This window comes from Ambystoma mexicanum, chromosome 3q (assembly GCF_040938575.1).
Source record: "Ambystoma mexicanum isolate Mex_15411 chromosome 3q, UKY_AmexF1_1, whole genome shotgun sequence".
Classification (NCBI taxonomy): Eukaryota; Metazoa; Chordata; class Amphibia; order Caudata; family Ambystomatidae; genus Ambystoma; species Ambystoma mexicanum.
The window spans coordinates 391,755,213-391,777,934 of NC_090926.1; positions in this window are offsets into that span (position 1 = coordinate 391,755,213).

Consider the following 22,722-nt stretch of genomic DNA (forward strand, 5'->3'; position numbering starts at 1 on the left):
GATACAGGTTTGCTTGCTATGCAGGGGCCGGTGGTCACATCACAGCACCTCGAGAAGGTGTCCTGTTTGAGTCCTAGTGCAATTATGGTATCAAACATGACCCGTAGATTACACCTTTTACACCCGTTTTTTCCAGTCAGTTGGGGCCAGAGAGACAAGCTTGTGTATGGGTGTTACCAAGGCCAGAGTGCCGAAAACAGAGGCACAATTGTTAGTGGGAACGCAGGTATTGAAGGGGCATTAGCTGTTGGCTGATCGCGCAGGGCAATCCATCCCCATTTTCGATTAAAACATTTTTTTTTTAATTAAAAAAATTACCCAAGAGACACCAGACATTGGATTAGAACTCAGGTCTCCAACATTGCAAGACAAAGCACTTACCACTTGAGCCACTGGAGACTGTGCTTCTAAGAGCTGCATTTGGGCGTACATATCTTTCTTCTGCATGCCCCTGTGAGCATGCCCATGTGAGCATGCCCATTTGCATTGTCAAACATGTTCACTGCAGAAAATGAGGATAGAACATCTGGCCCCCGCTCCTCCAAATATCAGCTAACTGCAGTCGTCTCGAGGTTAAGTGCTTGCGTTACAGCGTTGGGGGCATGGGTTTAAGTCCTGCTTTCGGCACATAAACGGAATAGTTGCGTAATCTCCTTGTACAGTTGTGGGTACCCACACTCCTTCTAAAAGGTTCAGTGGTTATGAAAAGAGGTCCTTGGAAAAGGGAGGGTGGAAGAAAGCAGAGAGGCAGGACTGAGGAAGCGCAGGGTAAATAAAGGAGGAGGTGGGGCAGGCTAAAGGGAGTGGTAGGGCTGGATGAATGGGTCCCTGTGGAGAGGGGGCGGGTCTGGGTGAGTGGGGGTAGGACTAGAAGGATATGGTGCAGGTTCCCTGGTAAAAGGAGGGTTGAAGAAATCAGAGGTGGGACTGTGGTGGTGAGAAAGTGTGGCAGTTGGGGTCCATTCCACACCCTCTCCGCTGGGCCTCCTTTCCCCACATTAGGACCCTCCTTTACACACCCATTCCTCCACAATTCTGGGCCCTCTTCCCCCCATGACACCGTTCCCAGGGCCGACTTATTCGCTGTCTCCCCAGGGCCCACTTTATGCCCTCTAGACCTACCCCCTCCTCCTCTTCTCCACAGGGACCCATTCATCCAGCCCTACCTCCCCCTACTTTATTTACCGGTCACTTCCTCGCCTCCACATCCCGCTTCTCTGCTTTCTTCCACCCTCCCTTTACCAGGGAACTCATTACATTACATAGCCACTGAACCTTTTAGGAGTGTGGGTACCCACCACTGTACAAGGAGATTACCCAACTATTCTGTTTATGTGCCGAAAGCAGTACTAGAACCCAGGCCCCCCCAGCGCTGTAACGCAAGCACTTAACCTCTAGGCCACTGCAGTTAACTGGTATTTGGTGGAGCGGGGGAGAGGGGACAGATGTTCTATCCTCCTTGGTTTCAGTGAACATGTTTCACAATGCAAATGGGTATGCTCACAGGGGCATGCAGGAGAAAGATATATACGCCCAAAAGCGACCCTCGGAAGCATGGCTATCAGTGGCTCGAGCTGTAAATCCTTGGTCTTGCAATGCTGGAGACCTGAGTTCTAATCCAATGTCCGGTATCTCTTGGGCATTTTTTTTTTCATTTAAAAAAAATGTTTTTATTGAAAATTGGGATGCATTGCCCTACCCGATCAGCCAACAGCTAACGCCCCTTCAATACATGTGTTCCCACTAACAGTTGTGCCTTTGTATTCTGCACTCTGGCCTTAGTAACACCCAAACACAAGCTTGTCTCTCTGGCCCCAACTGACTGGAAAAAACGAGGGGAAAAGGTGCAATCTGGGGGTCATGGCTGATTCCATAATTGCACTGGGACTCAAACAGCACACCTTCTCGAGGTGCTGTGAGGTGACCACCGGCCCCTGCATAGCAAGCAAACCTGTATCAGCATCTCACCAGCAACTGAATGTGTCGCCTGCAAGGTACACATAGGAGGCTGCAGTAGGTGCATTAACCCATTGCGCTGTCGACCCTCCTTCCTCTGAGAGCAGGAAACTGCATTTCCATGTTGACTTACTTTGGCACATTAGATCTATCTTTCACCCCAATTCAGAGGATGTTTTGCTTCACGGAGAGATGATAATCATTGTGAGGTGTGAGCCACTAATAGCTAAGCAGGTCAGTTAAATCTTTGACCTTGTCATTGGGGTGTATTGTTATGCGCAGGGCAGCAGTCTTATGCCCTCTGCTACTGTACGCTTTCGTATTGGTGCTTGTTCATGATTCTAAAATGTAAACAGTCTGCTCTCAAAAGTGAAAGATTTGAAAGACTCTTGCTGTAACAAGCCTTTCCCACTCTTTGCCCTGGCGGTGAGAGAGCTGCTTTCTGCCTTTAACTTCCCCAATTGTGGAGTGGCTGGCTCCACCACTGACAACCAGTGCCTAATCCTGGAGGAAAACGGACAGAGGTCTGCGCCCTGCATCCTCCATGCGTCCCTAACGCTCCCAAACGCGACCACAGCCCATACGGGCACAGCCCTATGTCCTATGCAGCCCCTCTGGTGAAGCCACCCACACAACTTAGGGTTAGGATCTGTGCTCTTCCACGTAGGCCTGGCCACCTAGGCCCCAGAAAGTGTCACAGCCTGCTTTATAAACCTTAGTGACGGTGGCCTAGGTGAAGATGATGTTGATGGAATACTGATGCCTTTTGCCTCCCAGAAGCCACCTGGGAGCATAGTAAAATGAAGGGGTGTTCCTGCTCTGCTGCCCTGTGTTTGCCCTCTGCCTAAGTGACATTCATTCTGGGCTCTCCAGGCAAATGTATCCATCTGGGAGAGAGCTAGGAATAGGACGTCTCTTTCTGCAGGCACAGTGGGGAAGACTCAGAGAGCTACATGCCTGAGACATCTTTCCTTGTCCCTCGCTCATTGTTCTGTTCCCTAACTTCGAACTCTCTGCCAGGCCAGGCCCTGTTTCTTTTACTGCCAACCCCCCTGACCCCTCGTCTTTCACCTACTTCCCGCTCTATTATGCCTTCTCCTTTTTTACTCTCTTCTATGGCCCTTTGAAAAGGAATGCAGGCCTAGCTAAGCCTCGTGAAGGAAATCTACCAACAAAAGATGCATGGGAGGTGCTGTGAGACGAGTAAGAAGGGATGAAGGGGTGATGGGTTGTTGAGTTGGGAAGCACCAGAGGCGTAGCCAGGATTTTCTAGCAAATGGGGTCTGAAGCTAATGTAGTTGGGCCCACTGCAATGACAAAAATCTCTTTAAATGCCCACACAGAGCTGCTGAGTGGGCATTTACAGATTTTGGGTGGGCCTTTCCCCTCAGGCCCTACCCTGCCTACGCCTCTGCACTCTCACCCCCAGGGCAAAGAGTAGGAAAGGCTTGCTACAGCAAGAGTCTTTCAAATCTTTCACTTTTGGGAGCAGAGTGTTTACATTTAAAAATCATGAACAAGCAGCATTAAGAAACCATACAGTAGCAGAGGACAGAGGACTGCCCTGCGCATGTCAATACACCCCAATGACAAAAGCAAAGATTTAACTGACCTGCTTAGCTATTAGCGGCTCACATCTCACAATGATTATCATCTCTCTGTGAAGCAAAACATCCTCTGACTTGGGGTGAAACAGAGATCTAATGTGCCAATGGAAAGCAACATGGAAATTTAGTTTTCTGCTCTCAGAGGAAGGAGGGTCGACAGCTCAATGGGTTAATGCACCTACTGCAGCCTCCTATGTGTAGCCTGCAGGCGACACATTCAGTTGCCGGTGAGATGCTGATACAGGTTTGCTTGCTATGCAGGGGCCGGTGGTCACATCACAGCACCTCGAGAAGGTGTCCTGTTTGAGTCCGAGTGCAATTATGGTATCAACCATGACCCGTAGATTACACCTTTTACACCCGTTTTTTCCAGTCAGTTGGGGCCAGAGAGACAAGCTTGTGTATGGGTGTTACCAAGGCCAGAGTGCCGAAAACAGAGGCACAATTGTTAGTGGGAACGCAGGTATTGAAGGGGCATTAGCTGTTGGCTGATCGCGCAGGGCAATCCATCCCCATTTTCAATAAAAACAATTTTTTTTTAAATTAAAAAAATTACCCAAGAGACACCGGACATTGGATTAGAACTCAGGTCTCCAACATTGCAAGACAAAGCACTTACCACTTGAGCCACTGGTGGCTGTGCTTCTGAGAGCTGCATTTGGGCGTACATATCTTTCTTCTGCATGCCCCTGTGAGCATGCCCATGTGAGCATGCCCATTTCCATTGTCAAACATGTTCACTGCAGAAAATGAGGATAGAACATCTGGCCCCCGCTCCTCCAAATATCAGCTAACTGCAGTCGTCTCGAGGTTAAGTGCTTGCGTTACAGCGTTGGGGGCATGAGTTTAAGTCCTGCTTTCGGCACATAAACGGAATAGTTGCGTAATCTCCTTGTACAGTTGTGGGTACCCACACTCCTTCTAAAAGGTTCAGTGGTTATGAAAAGAGGTCCTTGGAAAAGGGAGGGTGGAAGAAAGCAGAGAGGCAGGACTGAGGAAGCGCAGGGTAAATAAAGGAGGAGGTGGGGCAGGCTAAAGGGAGTGGTAGGGCTGGATGAATGGGTCCCTGTGGAGAGGGGGCGGGTCTGGGTGAGTGGGGGTAGGACTAGAAGGATATGGTGCAGGTTCCCTGGTAAAAGGAGGGTTGAAGAAATCAGAGGTGGGACTGTGGTGGTGAGAAAGTGTGGCAGTTGGGGTCCATTCCACACCCTCTCCGCTGGGCCTCCTTTCCCCACATTAGGACCCTCCTTTACACACCCATTCCTCCACAATTCTGGGCCCTCTTCCCCCCATGACACCGTTCCCAGGGCCGACTTATTCGCTGTCTCCCCAGGGCCCACTTTATGCCCTCTAGACCTACCCCCTCCTCCTCTTCTCCACAGGGACCCATTCATCCAGCCCTACCTCCCCCTACTTTATTTACCGGTCACTTCCTCGCCTCCACATCCCGCTTCTCTGCTTTCTTCCACCCTCCCTTTACCAGGGAACTCATTACATTACATAGCCACTGAACCTTTTAGGAGTGTGGGTACCCACCACTGTACAAGGAAATTACCCAACTATTCTGTTTATGTGCCGAAAGCAGTACTCGAACCCAGGCCCCCCAGCGCTGTAACGCAAGCACTTAACCTCTAGGCCACTGCAGTTAGCTGGTATTTGGTGGAGCGGGGGAGAGGGGACAGATGTTCTATCCTCCTTGGTTTCAGTGAACATGTTTCACAATGCAAATGGGTATGCTCACAGGGGCATGCAGGAGAAAGATATATACGCCCAAAAGAGACCCTTGGAAGCATGGCAATCAGTGGCTCGAGCTGTAAATCCTTGGTCTTGCAATGCTGGAGACCTGAGTTCTAATCCAATGTCCGGTATCTCTTGGGCATTTTTTTTTTCATTTAAAAAAAATGTTTTTATTGAAAATTGGGATGCATTGCCCTACCCGATCAGCCAACAGCTAACGCCCCTTCAATACATGTGTTCCCACTAACAGTTGTGCCTTTGTATTCTGCACTCTGGCCTTAGTAACACCCATACACAAGCTTGTCTCTCTGGCCCCAACTGACTGGAAAAAACGAGGGGAAAAGGTGTAATCTGGGGGTCATGGCTGATTCCATAATTGCACTGGGACTCAAACAGCACACCTTCTCGAGGTGCTGTGAGGTGACCACCGGCCCCTGCATAGCAAGCAAACCTGTATCAGCATCTCACCAGCAACTGAATGTGTCGCCTGCAAGGTACACATAGGAGGCTGCAGTAGGTGCATTAACCCATTGGGCTGTCGACCCTCCTTCCTCTGAGAGCAGGAAACTGCATTTCCATGTTGACTTACTTTGGCACATTAGATCTATCTTTCACCCCAATTCAGAGGATGTTTTGCTTCACGGAGAGATGATAATCATTATGAGGTGTGAGCCACTAATAGCTAAGCAGGTCAGTTAAATCTTTGACCTTGTCATTGGGGTGTATTGTTATGCGCAGGGCAGCAGTCTTATGCCCTCTGCTACTGTACGCTTTCGTATTGGTGCTTGTTCATGATTCTAAAATGTAAACAGTCTGCTCTCAAAAGTGAAAGATTTGAAAGACTCTTGCTGTAACAAGCCTTTCCCACTCTTTGCCCTGGCGGTGAGAGAGCTGCTTTCTGCCTTTAACTTCCCCAATTGTGGAGTGGCTGGCTCCACCACTGACAACCAGTGCCTAATCCTGGAGGAAAACGGACAGAGGTCTGCGCCCTGCATCCTCCATGCGTCCCTAACGCTCCCAAACGCGACCACAGCCCATACGGGCACAGGCCTATATCCTATGCAGCCCCTCTGGTGAAGCCACCCACACAACTTAGGGTTAGGATCTGTGCTCTTCCACGTAGGCCTGGCCACCTAGGCCCCAGAAAGTGTCACAGCCTGCTTTATAAACCTTAGTGACGGTGGCCTAGGTGAAGATGATGTTGATGGAATACTGATGCCTTTTGCCTCCCAGAAGCCACCTGGGAGCATAGTAAAATGAAGGGGTGTTCCTGCTCTGCTGCCCTGTGTTTGCCCTCTGCCTAAGTGACATTCATTCTGGGCTCTCCAGGCAAATGTATCCATCTGGGAGAGAGCTAGGAATAGGACGTCTCTTTCTGCAGGCACAGTGGGGAAGACTCAGAGAGCTACATGCCTGAGACATCTTTCCTTGTCCCTCGCTCATTGTTCTGTTCCCTAACTTTGAACTCTCTGCCAGGCCAGGCCCTGTTTCTTTTACTGCCAACCCCCCTGACCCCTCGTCTTTCACCTACTTCCCGCTCTATTATGCCTTCTCCTTTTTTACTCTCTTCTATGGCCCTTTGAAAAGGAATGCAGGCCTAGCTAAGCCTCGTGAAGGAAATCTACCAACAAAAGATGCATGGGAGGTGCTGTGGAACGAGTAAGAAGGGATGAAGGGGTGATGGGTTGTTGAGCTGGGAAGCACCAGAGGCGTAGCCAGGATTTTCTAGCAAATGGGGTCTGAAGCTAATGTAGTTGGGCCCACTGCAATGACAAAAATCTCTTTAAATGCCCACACAGAGCTGCTGAGTGGGCATTTACAGATTTTGGGTGGGCCTTTCCCCTCAGGCCCTACCCTGCCTACGCCTCTGCACTCTCACCCCCAGGGCAAAGAGTAGGAAAGGCTTGGTACAGCAAGAGTCTTTCAAATCTTTCACTTTTGGGAGCAGAGTGTTTACATTTAAAAATCATGAACAAGCAGCATTAAGAAACCATACAGTTTCAGTGGACAGAGGACTGCCCTGCGCATGTCAATACACCCCAATGACAAAAGCAAAGATTTAACTGACCTGCTTAGCTATTAGCGGCTCACACCTCACAATGATTATCATCTCTCTGTGAAGCAAAACATCCTCTGACTTGGGGTGAAACAGAGATCTAATGTGCCAATGGAAAGCAACATGGAAATTTAATTTCCTGCTCTCAGAGGAAGGAGGGTCGACAGCTCAATGGGTTAATGCACCTACTGCAGCCTCCTATGTGTAGCCTGCAGACGACACATTCAGTTGCCGGTGAGATGCTGATACAGGTTTGCTTGCTATGCAGGGGCCGGTGGTCACATCACAGCACCTCGAGAAGGTGTCCTGTTTGAGTCCTAGTGCAATTATGGTATCAAACATGACCCGTAGATTACACCTTTTACACCCGTTTTTTCCAGTCAGTTGGGGCCAGAGAGACAAGCTTGTGTATGGGTGTTACCAAGGCCAGAGTGCCGAAAACAGAGGCACAATTGTTAGTGGGAACGCAGGTATTGAAGGGGCATTAGCTGTTGGCTGATCGCGCAGGGCAATCCATCCCCATTTTCGATTAAAACATTTTTTTTTTAATTAAAAAAATTACCCAAGAGACACCAGACATTGGATTAGAACTCAGGTCTCCAACATTGCAAGACAAAGCACTTACCACTTGAGCCACTGGAGACGGTGCTTCTAAGAGCTGCATTTGGGCGTACATATCTTTCTTCTGCATGCCCCTGTGAGCATGCCCATGTGAGCATGCCCATTTGCATTGTCAAACATGTTCACTGCAGAAAATGAGGATAGAACATCTGGCCCCCGCTCCTCCAAATATCAGCTAACTGCAGTCGTCTCGAGGTTAAGTGCTTGCGTTACAGCGTTGGGGGCATGGGTTTAAGTCCTGCTTTCGGTACATAAACGGAATAGTTGCGTAATCTCCTTGTACAGTTGTGGGTACCCACACTCCTTCTAAAAGGTTCAGTGGTTATGAAAAGAGGTCCTTGGAAAAGGGAGGGTGGAAGAAAGCAGAGAGGCAGGACTGAGGAAGCGCAGGGTAAATAAAGGAGGAGGTGGGGCAGGCTAAAGGGAGTGGTAGGGCTGGATGAATGGGTCCCTGTGGAGAGGGGGCGGGTCTGGGTGAGTGGGGGTAGGACTAGAAGGATATGGTGCAGGTTCCCTGGTAAAAGGAGGGTTGAAGAAATCAGAGGTGGGACTGTGGTGGTGAGAAAGTGTGGCAGTTGGGGTCCATTCCACACCCTCTCCGCTGGGCCTCCTTTCCCCACATTAGGACCCTCCTTTACACACCCATTCCTCCACAATTCTGGGCCCTCTTCCCCCCATGACACCGTTCCCAGGGCCGACTTATTCGCTGTCTCCCCAGGGCCCACTTTATGCCCTCTAGACCTACCCCCTCCTCCTCTTCTCCACAGGGACCCATTCATCCAGCCCTACCTCCCCCTACTTTATTTACCGGTCACTTCCTCGCCTCCACATCCCGCTTCTCTGCTTTCTTCCACCCTCCCTTTACCAGGGAACTCATTACATTACATAGCCACTGAACCTTTTAGGAGTGTGGGTACCCACCACTGTACAAGGAGATTACCCAACTATTCTGTTTATGTGCCGAAAGCAGTACTAGAACCCAGGCCCCCCCAGCGCTGTAACGCAAGCACTTAACCTCTAGGCCACTGCAGTTAACTGGTATTTGGTGGAGCGGGGGAGAGGGGACAGATGTTCTATCCTCCTTGGTTTCAGTGAACATGTTTCACAATGCAAATGGGTATGCTCACAGGGGCATGCAGGAGAAAGATATATACGCCCAAAAGCGACCCTCGGAAGCATGGCTATCAGTGGCTCGAGCTGTAAATCCTTGGTCTTGCAATGCTGGAGACCTGAGTTCTAATCCAATGTCCGGTATCTCTTGGGCATTTTTTTTTTCATTTAAAAAAAATGTTTTTATTGAAAATTGGGATGCATTGCCCTACCCGATCAGCCAACAGCTAACGCCCCTTCAATACATGTGTTCCCACTAACAGTTGTGCCTTTGTATTCTGCACTCTGGCCTTAGTAACACCCAAACACAAGCTTGTCTCTCTGGCCCCAACTGACTGGAAAAAACGAGGGGAAAAGGTGCAATCTGGGGGTCATGGCTGATTCCATAATTGCACTGGGACTCAAACAGCACACCTTCTCGAGGTGCTGTGAGGTGACCACCGGCCCCTGCATAGCAAGCAAACCTGTATCAGCATCTCACCAGCAACTGAATGTGTCGCCTGCAAGGTACACATAGGAGGCTGCAGTAGGTGCATTAACCCATTGAGCTGTCGACCCTCCTTCCTCTGAGAGCAGGAAACTGCATTTCCATGTTGACTTACTTTGGCACATTAGATCTATCTTTCACCCCAATTCAGAGGATGTTTTGCTTCACGGAGAGATGATAATCATTGTGAGGTGTGAGCCACTAATAGCTAAGCAGGTCAGTTAAATCTTTGACCTTGTCATTGGGGTGTATTGTTATGCGCAGGGCAGCAGTCTTATGCCCTCTGCTACTGTACGCTTTCGTATTGGTGCTTGTTCATGATTCTAAAATGTAAACAGTCTGCTCTCAAAAGTGAAAGATTTGAAAGACTCTTGCTGTAACAAGCCTTTCCCACTCTTTGCCCTGGCGGTGAGAGAGCTGCTTTCTGCCTTTAACTTCCCCAATTGTGGAGTGGCTGGCTCCACCACTGACAACCAGTGCCTAATCCTGGAGGAAAACGGACAGAGGTCTGCGCCCTGCATCCTCCATGCGTCCCTAACGCTCCCAAACGCGACCACAGCCCATACGGGCACAGCCCTATGTCCTATGCAGCCCCTCTGGTGAAGCCACCCACACAACTTAGGGTTAGGATCTGTGCTCTTCCACGTAGGCCTGGCCACCTAGGCCCCAGAAAGTGTCACAGCCTGCTTTATAAACCTTAGTGACGGTGGCCTAGGTGAAGATGATGTTGATGGAATACTGATGCCTTTTGCCTCCCAGAAGCCACCTGGGAGCATAGTAAAATGAAGGGGTGTTCCTGCTCTGCTGCCCTGTGTTTGCCCTCTGCCTAAGTGACATTCATTCTGGGCTCTCCAGGCAAATGTATCCATCTGGGAGAGAGCTAGGAATAGGACGTCTCTTTCTGCAGGCACAGTGGGGAAGACTCAGAGAGCTACATGCCTGAGACATCTTTCCTTGTCCCTCGCTCATTGTTCTGTTCCCTAACTTCGAACTCTCTGCCAGGCCAGGCCCTGTTTCTTTTACTGCCAACCCCCCTGACCCCTCGTCTTTCACCTACTTCCCGCTCTATTATGCCTTCTCCTTTTTTACTCTCTTCTATGGCCCTTTGAAAAGGAATGCAGGCCTAGCTAAGCCTCGTGAAGGAAATCTACCAACAAAAGATGCATGGGAGGTGCTGTGAGACGAGTAAGAAGGGATGAAGGGGTGATGGGTTGTTGAGTTGGGAAGCACCAGAGGCGTAGCCAGGATTTTCTAGCAAATGGGGTCTGAAGCTAATGTAGTTGGGCCCACTGCAATGACAAAAATCTCTTTAAATGCCCACACAGAGCTGCTGAGTGGGCATTTACAGATTTTGGGTGGGCCTTTCCCCTCAGGCCCTACCCTGCCTACGCCTCTGCACTCTCACCCCCAGGGCAAAGAGTAGGAAAGGCTTGCTACAGCAAGAGTCTTTCAAATCTTTCACTTTTGGGAGCAGAGTGTTTACATTTAAAAATCATGAACAAGCAGCATTAAGAAACCATACAGTAGCAGAGGACAGAGGACTGCCCTGCGCATGTCAATACACCCCAATGACAAAAGCAAAGATTTAACTGACCTGCTTAGCTATTAGCGGCTCACACCTCACAATGATTATCATCTCTCTGTGAAGCAAAACATCCTCTGACTTGGGGTGAAACAGAGATCTAATGTGCCAATGGAAAGCAACATGGAAATTTAGTTTCCTGCTCTCAGAGGAAGGAGGGTCGACAGCTCAATGGGTTAATGCACCTACTGCAGCCTCCTATGTGTAGCCTGCAGGCGACACATTCAGTTGCCGGTGAGATGCTGATACAGGTTTGCTTGCTATGGAGGGGCCAGTGGTCACATCACAGCACCTCGAGAAGGTGTCCTGTTTGAGTCCTAGTGCAATTATGGTATCAACCATGACCCGTAGATTACACCTTTTACACCCGTTTTTTCCAGTCAGTTGGGGCCAGAGAGACAAGCTTGTGTATGGGTGTTACCAAGGCCAGAGTGCCGAAAACAGAGGCACAATTGTTAGTGGGAACGCAGGTATTGAAGGGGCATTAGCTGTTGGCTGATCGCGCAGGGCAATCCATCCCCATTTTCAATAAAAACAATTTTTTTTTAAATTAAAAAAATTACCCAAGAGACACCGGACATTGGATTAGAACTCAGGTCTCCAACATTGCAACACAAAGCACTTACCACTTGAGCCACTGGTGGCTGTGCTTCTGAGAGCTGCATTTGGGCGTACATATCTTTCTTCTGCATGCCCCTGTGAGCATGCCCATGTGAGCATGGCCATTTGCATTGTCAAACATTGTCACTGCAGAAAATGAGGATAGAACATCTGGCCCCCGCTCCTCCAAATATCAGCTAACTGCAGTCGTCTCGAGGTTAAGTGCTTGCGTTACAGCGTTGGGGGCATGGGTTTAAGTCCTGCTTTCGGCACATAAACGGAATAGTTGCGTAATCTCCTTGTACAGTTGTGGGTACCCACACTCCTTCTAAAAGGTTCAGTGATTATGAAAAGAGGTCCTTGGAAAAGGGAGGGTGGAAGAAAGCAGAGAGGCAGGGCTGAGGAAGCGCAGGGTAAATAAAGGAGGAGGTGGGGCAGGCTAAAGGGAGTGGTAGGGCTGGATGAATGGGTCCCTGTGGAGAGGGGGTGGGTCTGGGTGAGTGGGGGTAGGACTAGAAGGATATGGTGCAGGTTCCCTGGTAAAAGGAGGGTTGAAGAAATCAGAGGTGGGACTGTGGTGGTGAGAAAGTGTGGCAGTTGGGGTCCATTCCACACCCTCTCCGCTGGGCCTCCTTTCCCCACATTAGGACCCTCCTTTACACACCCATTCCTCCACAATTCTGGGCCCTCTTCCCCCCATGACACCGTTCCCAGGGCCGACTTATTCGCTGTCTCCCCAGGGCCCACTTTATGCCCTCTAGACCTACCCCCTCCTCCTCTTCTCCACAGGGACCCATTCATCCAGCCCTACCTCCCCCTACTTTATTTACCGGTCACTTCCTCGCCTCCACATCCCGCTTCTCTGCTTTCTTCCACCCTCCCTTTACCAGGGAACTCATTACATTACATAGCCACTGAACCTTTTAGGAGTGTGGGTACCCACCACTGTACAAGGAGATTACCCAACTATTCTGTTTATGTGCCGAAAGCAGTACTCGAACCCAGCCCCCCCCAGCGCTGTAACGCAAGCACTTAATCTCTAGGCCACTGCAGTTAGCTGGTATTTGGTGGAGCGGGGGAGAGGGGACAGATGTTCTATCCTCCTTGGTTTCAGTGAACATGTTTCACAATGCAAATGGGTATGCTCACAGGGGCATGCAGGAAAAAGATATATACGCCCAAAAGCGACCCTTGGGAGCATGGCAATCAGTGGCTCGAGCTGTAAATCCTTAGTCTTGCAATGCTGGAGACCTGAGTTCTAATCCAATGTCCGGTATCTCTTGGGCATTTTTTTTTTCATTTAAAAAAAATGTTTTTATTGAAAATTGGGATGCATTGCCCTACCCGATCAGCCAACAGCTAACGCCCCTTCAATACATGTGTTCCCACTAACAGTTGTGCCTTTGTATTCTGCACTCTGGCCTTAGTAACACCCATACACAAGCTTGTCTCTCTGGCCCCAACTGACTGGAAAAAACGAGGGGAAAAGGTGTAATCTGGGGGTCATGGCTGATTCCATAATTGCACTGGGACTCAAACAGCACACCTTCTCGAGGTGCTGTGAGGTGACCACCGGCCCCTGCATAGCAAGCAAACCTGTATCAGCATCTCACCAGCAACTGAATGTGTCGCCTGCAAGGTACACATAGGAGGCTGCAGTAGGTGCATTAACCCATTGGGCTGTCGACCCTCCTTCCTCTGAGAGCAGGAAACTGCATTTCCATGTTGACTTACTTTGGCACATTAGATCTATCTTTCACCCCAATTCAGAGGATGTTTTGCTTCACGGAGAGATGATAATCATTGTGAGGTGTGAGCCACTAATAGCTAAGCAGGTCAGTTAAATCTTTGACCTTGTCATTGGGGTGTATTGTTATGCGCAGGGCAGCAGTCTTATGCCCTCTGCTACTGTACGCTTTCGTATTGGTGCTTGTTCATGATTCTAAAATGTAAACAGTCTGCTCTCAAAAGTGAAAGATTTGAAAGACTCTTGCTGTAACAAGCCTTTCCCACTCTTTGACCTGGCGGTGAGAGAGCTGCTTTCTGCCTTTAACTTCCCCAATTGTGGAGTGGCTGGCTCCACCACTGACAACCAGTGCCTAATCCTGGAGGAAAACGGACAGAGGTCTGCGCCCTGCATCCTCCATGCGTCCCTAACGCTCCCAAACGCGACCACAGCCCATACGGGCACAGCCCTATATCCTATGCAGCCCCTCTGGTGAAGCCACCCACACAACTTAGGGTTAGGATCTGTGCTCTTCCACGTAGGCCTGGCCACCTAGGCCCCAGAAAGTGTCACAGCCTGCTTTATAAACCTTAGTGACGGTGGCCTAGGTGAAGATGATGTTGATGGAATACTGATGCCTTTTGCCTCCCAGAAGCCACCTGGGAGCATAGTAAAATGAAGGGGTGTTCCTGCTCTGCTGCCCTGTGTTTGCCCTCTGCCTAAGTGACATTCATTCTGGGCTCTCCAGGCAAATGTATCCATCTGGGAGAGAGCTAGGAATAGGACGTCTCTTTCTGCAGGCACAGTGGGGAAGACTCAGAGAGCTACATGCCTGAGACATCTTTCCTTGTCCCTCGCTCATTGTTCTGTTCCCTAACTTTGAACTCTCTGCCAGGCCAGGCCCTGTTTCTTTTACTGCCAACCCCCCTGACCCCTCGTCTTTCACCTACTTCCCACTCTATTATGCCTTCTCCTTTTTTACTCTCTTCTATGGCCCTTTGAAAAGGAATGCAGGCCTAGCTAAGCCTCGTGAAGGAAATCTACCAACAAAAGATGCATGGGAGGTGCTGTGAGACGAGTAAGAAGGGATGAAGGGGTGATGGGTTGTTGAGTTGGGAAGCACCAGAGGCGTAGCCAGGATTTTCTAGCAAATGGGGTCTGAAGCTAATGTAGTTGGGCCCACTGCAATGACAAAAATCTCTTTAAATGCCCACACAGAGCTGCTGAGTGGGCATTTACAGATTTTGGGTGGGCCTTTCCCCTCAGGCCCTACCCTGCCTACGCCTCTGCACTCTCACCCCCAGGGCAAAGAGTAGGAAAGGCTTGGTACAGCAAGAGTCTTTCAAATCTTTCACTTTTGGGAGCAGAGTGTTTACATTTAAAAATCATGAACAAGCAGCATTAAGAAACCATACAGTAGCAGTGGACAGAGGACTGCCCTGCGCATGTCAATACACCCCAATGACAAAAGCAAAGATTTAACTGACCTGCTTAGCTATTAGCGGCTCACACCTCACAATGATTATCATCTCTCTGTGAAGCAAAACATCCTCTGACTTGGGGTGAAACAGAGATCTAATGTGCCAATGGAAAGCAACATGGAAATTTAATTTCCTGCTCTCAGAGGAAGGAGGGTCGACAGCTCAATGGGTTAATGCACCTACTGCAGCCTCCTATGTGTAGCCTGCAGACGACACATTCAGTTGCCGGTGAGATGCTGATACAGGTTTGCTTGCTATGCAGGGGCCGGTGGTCACATCACAGCACCTCGAGAAGGTGTCCTGTTTGAGTCCTAGTGCAATTATGGTATCAAACATGACCCGTAGATTACACCTTTTACACCCGTTTTTTCCAGTCAGTTGGGGCCAGAGAGACAAGCTTGTGTATGGGTGTTACCAAGGCCAGAGTGCCGAAAACAGAGGCACAATTGTTAGTGGGAACGCAGGTATTGAAGGGGCATTAGCTGTTGGCTGATCGCGCATGGCAATCCATCCCCATTTTCGATTAAAACATTTTTTTTTTAATTAAAAAAATTACCCAAGAGACACCGGACATTGGATTAGAACTCAGGTCTCCAACATTGCAAGACAAAGCACTTACCACTTGAGCCACTGGAGACTGTGCTTCTAAGAGCTGCATTTGGGCGTACATATCTTTCTTCTGCATGCCCCTGTGAGCATGCCCATGTGAGCATGCCCATTTGCATTGTCAAACATGTTCACTGCAGAAAATGAGGATAGAACATCTGGCCCCCGCTCCTCCAAATATCAGCTAACTGCAGTCGTCTCGAGGTTAAGTGCTTGCGTTACAGCGTTGGGGGCATGGGTTTAAGTCCTGTTTTCGGCACATAAACGGAATAGTTGCGTAATCTCCTTGTACAGTTGTGGGTACCCACACTCCTTCTAAAAGGTTCAGTGGTTATGAAAAGAGGTCCTTGGAAAAGGGAGGGTGGAAGAAAGCAGAGAGGCAGGACTGAGGAAGCGCAGGGTAAATAAAGGAGGAGGTGGGGCAGGCTAAAGGGAGTGGTAGGGCTGGATGAATGGGTCCCTGTGGAGAGGGGGCGGGTCTGGGTGAGTGGGGGTAGGACTAGAAGGATATGGTGCAGGTTCCCTGGTAAAAGGAGGGTTGAAGAAATCAGAGGTGGGACTGTGGTGGTGAGAAAGTGTGGCAGTTGGGGTCCATTCCACACCCTCTCCGCTGGGCCTCCTTTCCCCACATTAGGACCCTCCTTTACACACCCATTCCTCCACAATTCTGGGCCCTCTTCCCCCCATGACACCGTTCCCAGGGCCGACTTATTCGCTGTCTCCCCAGGGCCCACTTTATGCCCTCTAGACCTACCCCCTCCTCCTCTTCTCCACAGGGACCCATTCATCCAGCCCTACCTCCCCCTACTTTATTTACCGGTCACTTCCTCGCCTCCACATCCCGCTTCTCTGCTTTCTTCCACCCTCCCTTTACCAGGGAACTCATTACATTACATAGCCACTGAACCTTTTAGGAGTGTGGGTACCCACCACTGTACAAGGAGATTACCCAACTATTCTGTTTATGTGCCGAAAGCAGTACTAGAACCCAGGCCCCCCCAGCGCTGTAACGCAAGCACTTAACCTCTAGGCCACTGCAGTTAACTGGTATTTGGTGGAGCGGGGGAGAGGGGACAGATGTTCTATCCTCCTTGGTTTCAGTGAACATGTTTCACAATGCAAATGGGTATGCTCACAGGGGCATGCAGGAGAAAGATATATACGCCCAAAAGCGACCCTCGGAAGCATGGCTATCAGTGGCTCGAGCTGTAAATCCTTGGTCTTGCAATGCAGGAGACCTGAGTTCTAATCCAATGTCCAGTATCTCTTGGGCATTTTTTTTTTCATTTAAAAAAAATGTTTTTATTGAAAATTGGGATGCATTGCCCTACCCGATCAGCCAACAGCTAACGCCCCTTCAATACATGTGTTCCCACTAACAGTTGTGCCTTTGTATTCTGCACTCTGGCCTTAGTAACACCCAAACACAAGCTTGTCTCTCTGGCCCCAACTGACTGGAAAAAACGAGGGGAAAAGGTGCAATCTGGGGGTCATGGCTGATTCCATAATTGCACTGGGACTCAAACAGCACACCTTCTCGAGGTGCTGTGAGGTGACCACCGGCCCCTGCATAGCAAGCAAACCTGTATCAGCATCTCACCAGCAACTGAATGTGTCGCCTGCAAGGTACACATAGGAGGCTGCAGTAGGTGCATTAACCCATTGCGCTGTCGACCCTCCTTCCTCTGAGAGCAGGAAACTGCATTTCCATGTTGACTTACTTTGGCACATTAGATCTATCTTTCACCCCAATTCAGAGGATGTTTTGCTTCACGGAGAGATGATAATCATTGTGAGGTGTGAGCCACTAATAGCTAAGCAGGTCAGTTAAATCTTTGACCTTGTCATTGGGGTGTATTGTTATGCGCAGGGCAGCAGTCTTATGCCCTCTGCTACTGTACGCTTTCGTATTGGTGCTTGTTCATGATTCTAAAATGTAAACAGTCTGCTCTCAAAAGTGAAAGATTTGAAAGACTCTTGCTGTAACAAGCCTTTCCCACTCTTTGCCCTGGCGGTGAGAGAGCTGCTTTCTGCCTTTAACTTCCCCAATTGTGGAGTGGCTGGCTCCACCACTGACAACCAGTGCCTAATCCTGGAGGAAAACGGACAGAGGTCTGCGCCCTGCATCCTCCATGCGTCCCTAACGCTCCCAAACGCGACCACAGCCCATACGGGCACAGCCCTATGTCCTATGCAGCCCCTCTGGTGAAGCCACCCACACAACTTAGGGTTAGGATCTGTGCTCTTCCACGTAGGCCTGGCCACCTAGGCCCCAGAAAGTGTCACAGCCTGCTTTATAAACCTTAGTGACGGTGGCCTAGGTGAAGATGATGTTGATGGAATACTGATGCCTTTTGCCTCCCAGAAGCCACCTGGGAGCATAGTAAAATGAAGGGGTGTTCCTGCTCTGCTGCCCTGTGTTTGCCCTCTGCCTAAGTGACATTCATTCTGGGCTCTCCAGGCAAATGTATCCATCTGGGAGAGAGCTAGGAATAGGACGTCTCTTTCTGCAGGCACAGTGGGGAAGACTCAGAGAGCTACATGCCTGAGACATCTTTCCTTGTCCCTCGCTCATTGTTCTGTTCCCTAACTTTGAACTCTCTGCCAGGCCAGGCCCTGTTTCTTTTACTGCCAACCCCCCTGACCCCTCGTCTTTCACCTACTTCCCGCTCTATTATGCCTTCTCCTTTTTTACTCTCTTCTATGGCCCTTTGAAAAGGAATGCAGGCCTAGCTAAGCCTCGTGAAGGAAATCTACCAACAAAAGATGCATGGGAGGTGCTGTGAGACGAGTAAGAAGGGATGAAGGGGTGATGGGTTGTTGAGCTGGGAAGCACCAGAGGCGTAGCCAGGATTTTCTAGCAAATGGGGTCTGAAGCTAATGTAGTTGGGCCCACTGCAATGACAAAAATCTCTTTAAATGCCCACACAGAGCTGCTGAGTGGGCATTTACAGATTTTGGGTGGGCCTTTCCCCTCAGGCCCTACCCTGCCTACGCCTCTGCACTCTCACCCCCAGGGCAAAGAGTAGGAAAGGCTTGCTACAGCAAGAGTCTTTCAAATCTTTCACTTTTGGGAGCAGAGTGTTTACATTTAAAAATCATGAACAAGCAGCATTAAGAAACCATACAGTAGCAGTGGACAGAGGACTGCCCTGCGCATGTCAATACACCCCAATGACAAAAGCAAAGATTTAACTGACCTGCTTAGCTATTAGCGGCTCACACCTCACAATGATTATCATCTCTCTGTGAAGCAAAACATCCTCTGACTTGGGGTGAAACAGAGATCTAATGTGCCAATGGAAAGCAACATGGAAATTTAATTTCCTGCTCTCAGAGGAAGGAGGGTCGACAGCTCAATGGGTTAATGCACCTACTGCAGCCTCCTATGTGTAGCCTGCAGACGACACATTCAGTTGCCGGTGAGATGCTGATACAGGTTTGCTTGCTATGCAGGGGCCGGTGGTCACATCACAGCACCTCGAGAAGGTGTCCTGTTTGAGTCCTAGTGCAATTATGGTATCAACCATGACCCGTAGATTACACCTTTTACACCCGTTTTTTCCAGTCAGTTGGGGCCAGAGAGACAAGCTTGTGTATGGGTGTTACCAAGGCCAGAGTGCCGAAAACAGAGGCACAATTGTTAGTGGGAACGCAGGTATTGAAGGGGCATTAGCTGTTGGCTGATCGCGCAGGGCAATCCATCCCCATTTTCGATTAAAACATTTTTTTTTTAATTAAAAAAATTACCCAAGAGACACCGGACATTGGATTAGAACTCAGGTCTCCAACATTGCAAGACAAAGCACTTACCACTTGAGCCACTGGAGACTGTGCTTCTGAGAGCTGCATTTGGGCGTACATATCTTTCTTCTGCATGCCCCTGTGAGCATGCCCATGTGAGCATGCCCATTTGCATTGTCAAACATGTTCACTGCAGAAAATGAGGATAGAACATCTGGCCCCCGCTCCTCCAAATATCAGCTAACTGCAGTCGTCTCGAGGTTAAGTGCTTGCGTTACAGCGTTGGGGGCATGGGTTTAAGTCCTGCTTTCGGCACATAAACGGAATAGTTGCGTAATCTCCTTGTACAGTTGTGGGTACCCACATTCCTTCTAAAAGGTTCAGTGGTTATAAAAAGAGGTCCTTGGAAAAGGGAGGGTGGAAGAAAGCAGAGAGGCAGGACTGAGGAAGCGCAGGGTAAATAAAGGAGGAGGTGGGGCAGGCTAAAGGGAGTGGTAGGGCTGGATGAATGGGTCCCTGTGGAGAGGGGGCGGGTCTGGGTGAGTGGGGGTAGGACTAGAAGGATATGGTGCAGGTTCCCTGGTAAAAGGAGGGTTGAAGAAATCAGAGGTGGGACTGTGGTGGTGAGAAAGTGTGGCAGTTGGGGTCCATTCCACACCCTCTCCGCTGGGCCTCCTTTCCCCACATTAGGACCCTCCTTTACACACCCATTCCTCCACAATTCTGGGCCCTCTTCCCCCCATGACACCGTTCCCAGGGCCGACTTATTCGCTGTCTCCCCAGGGCCCACTTTATGCCCTCTAGACCTACCCCCTCCTCCTCTTCTCCACAGGGACCCATTCATCCAGCCCTACCTCCCCCTACTTTATTTACCGGTCACTTCCTCGCCTCCACATCCCGCTTCTCTGCTTTCTTCCACCCTCCCTTTACCAGGGAACTCATTACATAGCCACTGAACCTTTTAGGAGTGTGGGTACCCACCACTGTACAAGGAGATTACCCAACTATTCTGTTTATGTGCCGAAAGCAGTACTCGAACCCAGGCCCCCCCAGCGCTGTAACGCAAGCAGTTAACCTCTAGGCCACTGCAGTTAGCTGGTATTTGGTGGAGCGGGGGAGAGGGGACAGATGTTCTATCCTCCTTGGTTTCAGTGAACATGTTTCACAATGCAAATGGGTATGCTCACAGGGGCATGCAGGAGAAAGATATATACGCCCAAAAGCGACCTTCGGCAGCATGGCAATCAGTGGCTCAAGCTGTAAATCCTTGGTCTTGCAATGCTGGAGACCTGAGTTCTAATCCAATGTCCGGTATCTCTTGGGCATTTTTTTTTTCATTTAAAAAAAATGTTTTTATTGAAAATTGGGATGCATTGCCCTACCCGATCAGCCAACAGCTAACGCCCCTTCAATACATGTGTTCCCACTAACAGTTGTGCCTTTGTATTCTGCACTCTGGCCTTAGTAACACTCATACACAAGCTTGTCTCTCTGGCCCCAACTGACTGGAAAAAACGAGGGGAAAAGGTGTAATCTGGGGGTCATGGCTGATTCCATAATTGCACTGGGACTCAAACAGCACACCTTCTCGAGGTGCTGTTAGGTGACCACCGGCCCCTGCATAGCAAGCAAACCTGTATCAGCATCTCACCAGCAACTGAATGTGTCGCCTGCAAGGTACACATAGGAGGCTGCAGTAGGTGCATTAACCCATTGGGCTGTCGACCCTCCTTCCTCTGAGAGCAGGAAACTGCATTTCCATGTTGACTTACTTTGGCACATTAGATCTATCTTTCACCCCAATTCAGAGGATGTTTTGCTTCACGGAGAGATGATAATCATTGTGAGGTGTGAGCCACTAATAGCTAAGCAGGTCAGTTAAATCTTTGACCTTGTCATTGGGGTGTATTGTTATGCGCAGGGCAGCAGTCTTATGCCCTCTGCTACTGTACGCTTTCGTATTGGTGCTTGTTCATGATACTAAAATGTAAACAGTCTGCTCTCAAAAGTGAAAGATTTGAAAGACTCTTGCTGTAACAAGCCTTTCCCACTCTTTGCCCTGGCGGTGAGAGAGCTGCTTTCTGCCTTTAACTTCCCCAATTGTGGAGTGGCTGGCTCCACCACTGACAACCAGTGCCTAATCCTGGAGGAAAACGGACAGAGGTCTGCGCCCTGCATCCTCCATGCGTCCCTAACGCTCCCAAACGCGACCACACCCCATACGGCACAGCCCTATGTCCTATGCAGCCCCTCTGGTGAAGCCACCCACACAACTTAGGGTTAGGATCTGTGCTCTTCCACGTAGGCCTGGCCACCTAGGCCCCAGAAAGTGTCACAGCCTGCTTTATAAACCTTAGTGACGGTGGCCTAGGTGAAGATGTTGTTGATGGAATACTGATGCCTTTTGCCTCCCAGAAGCCACCTGGGAGCATAGTAAAATGAAGGGGTGTTCCTGCTCTGCTGCCCTGTGTTTGCCCTCTGCCTAAGTGACATTCATTCTGGGCTCTCCAGGCAAATGTATCCATCTGGGAGAGAGCTAGGAATAGGACGTCTCTTTCTGCAGGCACAGTGGGGAAGACTCAGAGAGCTACATGCCTGAGACATCTTTCCTTGTCCCTCGCTCATTGTTCTGTTCCCTAACTTCGAACTCTCTGCCAGGCCAGGCCCTGTTTCTTTTACTGCCAACCCCCCTGACCCCTCGTCTTTCACCTACTTCCCGCTCTATTATGCCTTCTCCTTTTTTACTCTCTTCTATGGCCCTTTGAAAAGGAATGCAGGCCTAGCTAAGCCTCGTGAAGGAAATCTACCAACAAAAGATGCATGGGAGGTGCTGTGAGACGAGTAAGAAGGGATGAAGGGGTGATGGGTTGTTGAGTTGGGAAGCACCAGAGGCGTAGCCAGGATTTTCTAGCAAATGGGGTCTGAAGCTAATGTAGTTGGGCCCACTGCAATGACAAAAATCTCTTTAAATGCCCACACAGAGCTGCTGAGTGGGCATTTACAGATTTTGGGTGGGCCTTTCCCCTCAGGCCCTACCCTGCCTACGCCTCTGCACTCTCACCCCCAGGGCAAAGAGTAGGAAAGGCTTGCTACAGCAAGAGTCTTTCAAATCTTTCACTTTTGGGAGCAGAGTGTTTACATTTAAAAATCATGAACAAGCAGCATTAAGAAACCATACAGTAGCAGAGGACAGAGGACTGCCCTGCGCATGTCAATACACCCCAATGACAAAAGCAAAGATTTAACTGACCTGCTTAGCTATTAGCGGCTCACACCTCACAATGATTATCATCTCTCTGTGAAGCAAAACATCCTCTGACTTGGGGTGAAACAGAGATCTAATGTGCCAATGGAAAGCAACATGGAAATTTAGTTTCCTGCTCTCAGAGGAAGGAGGGTCGACAGCTCA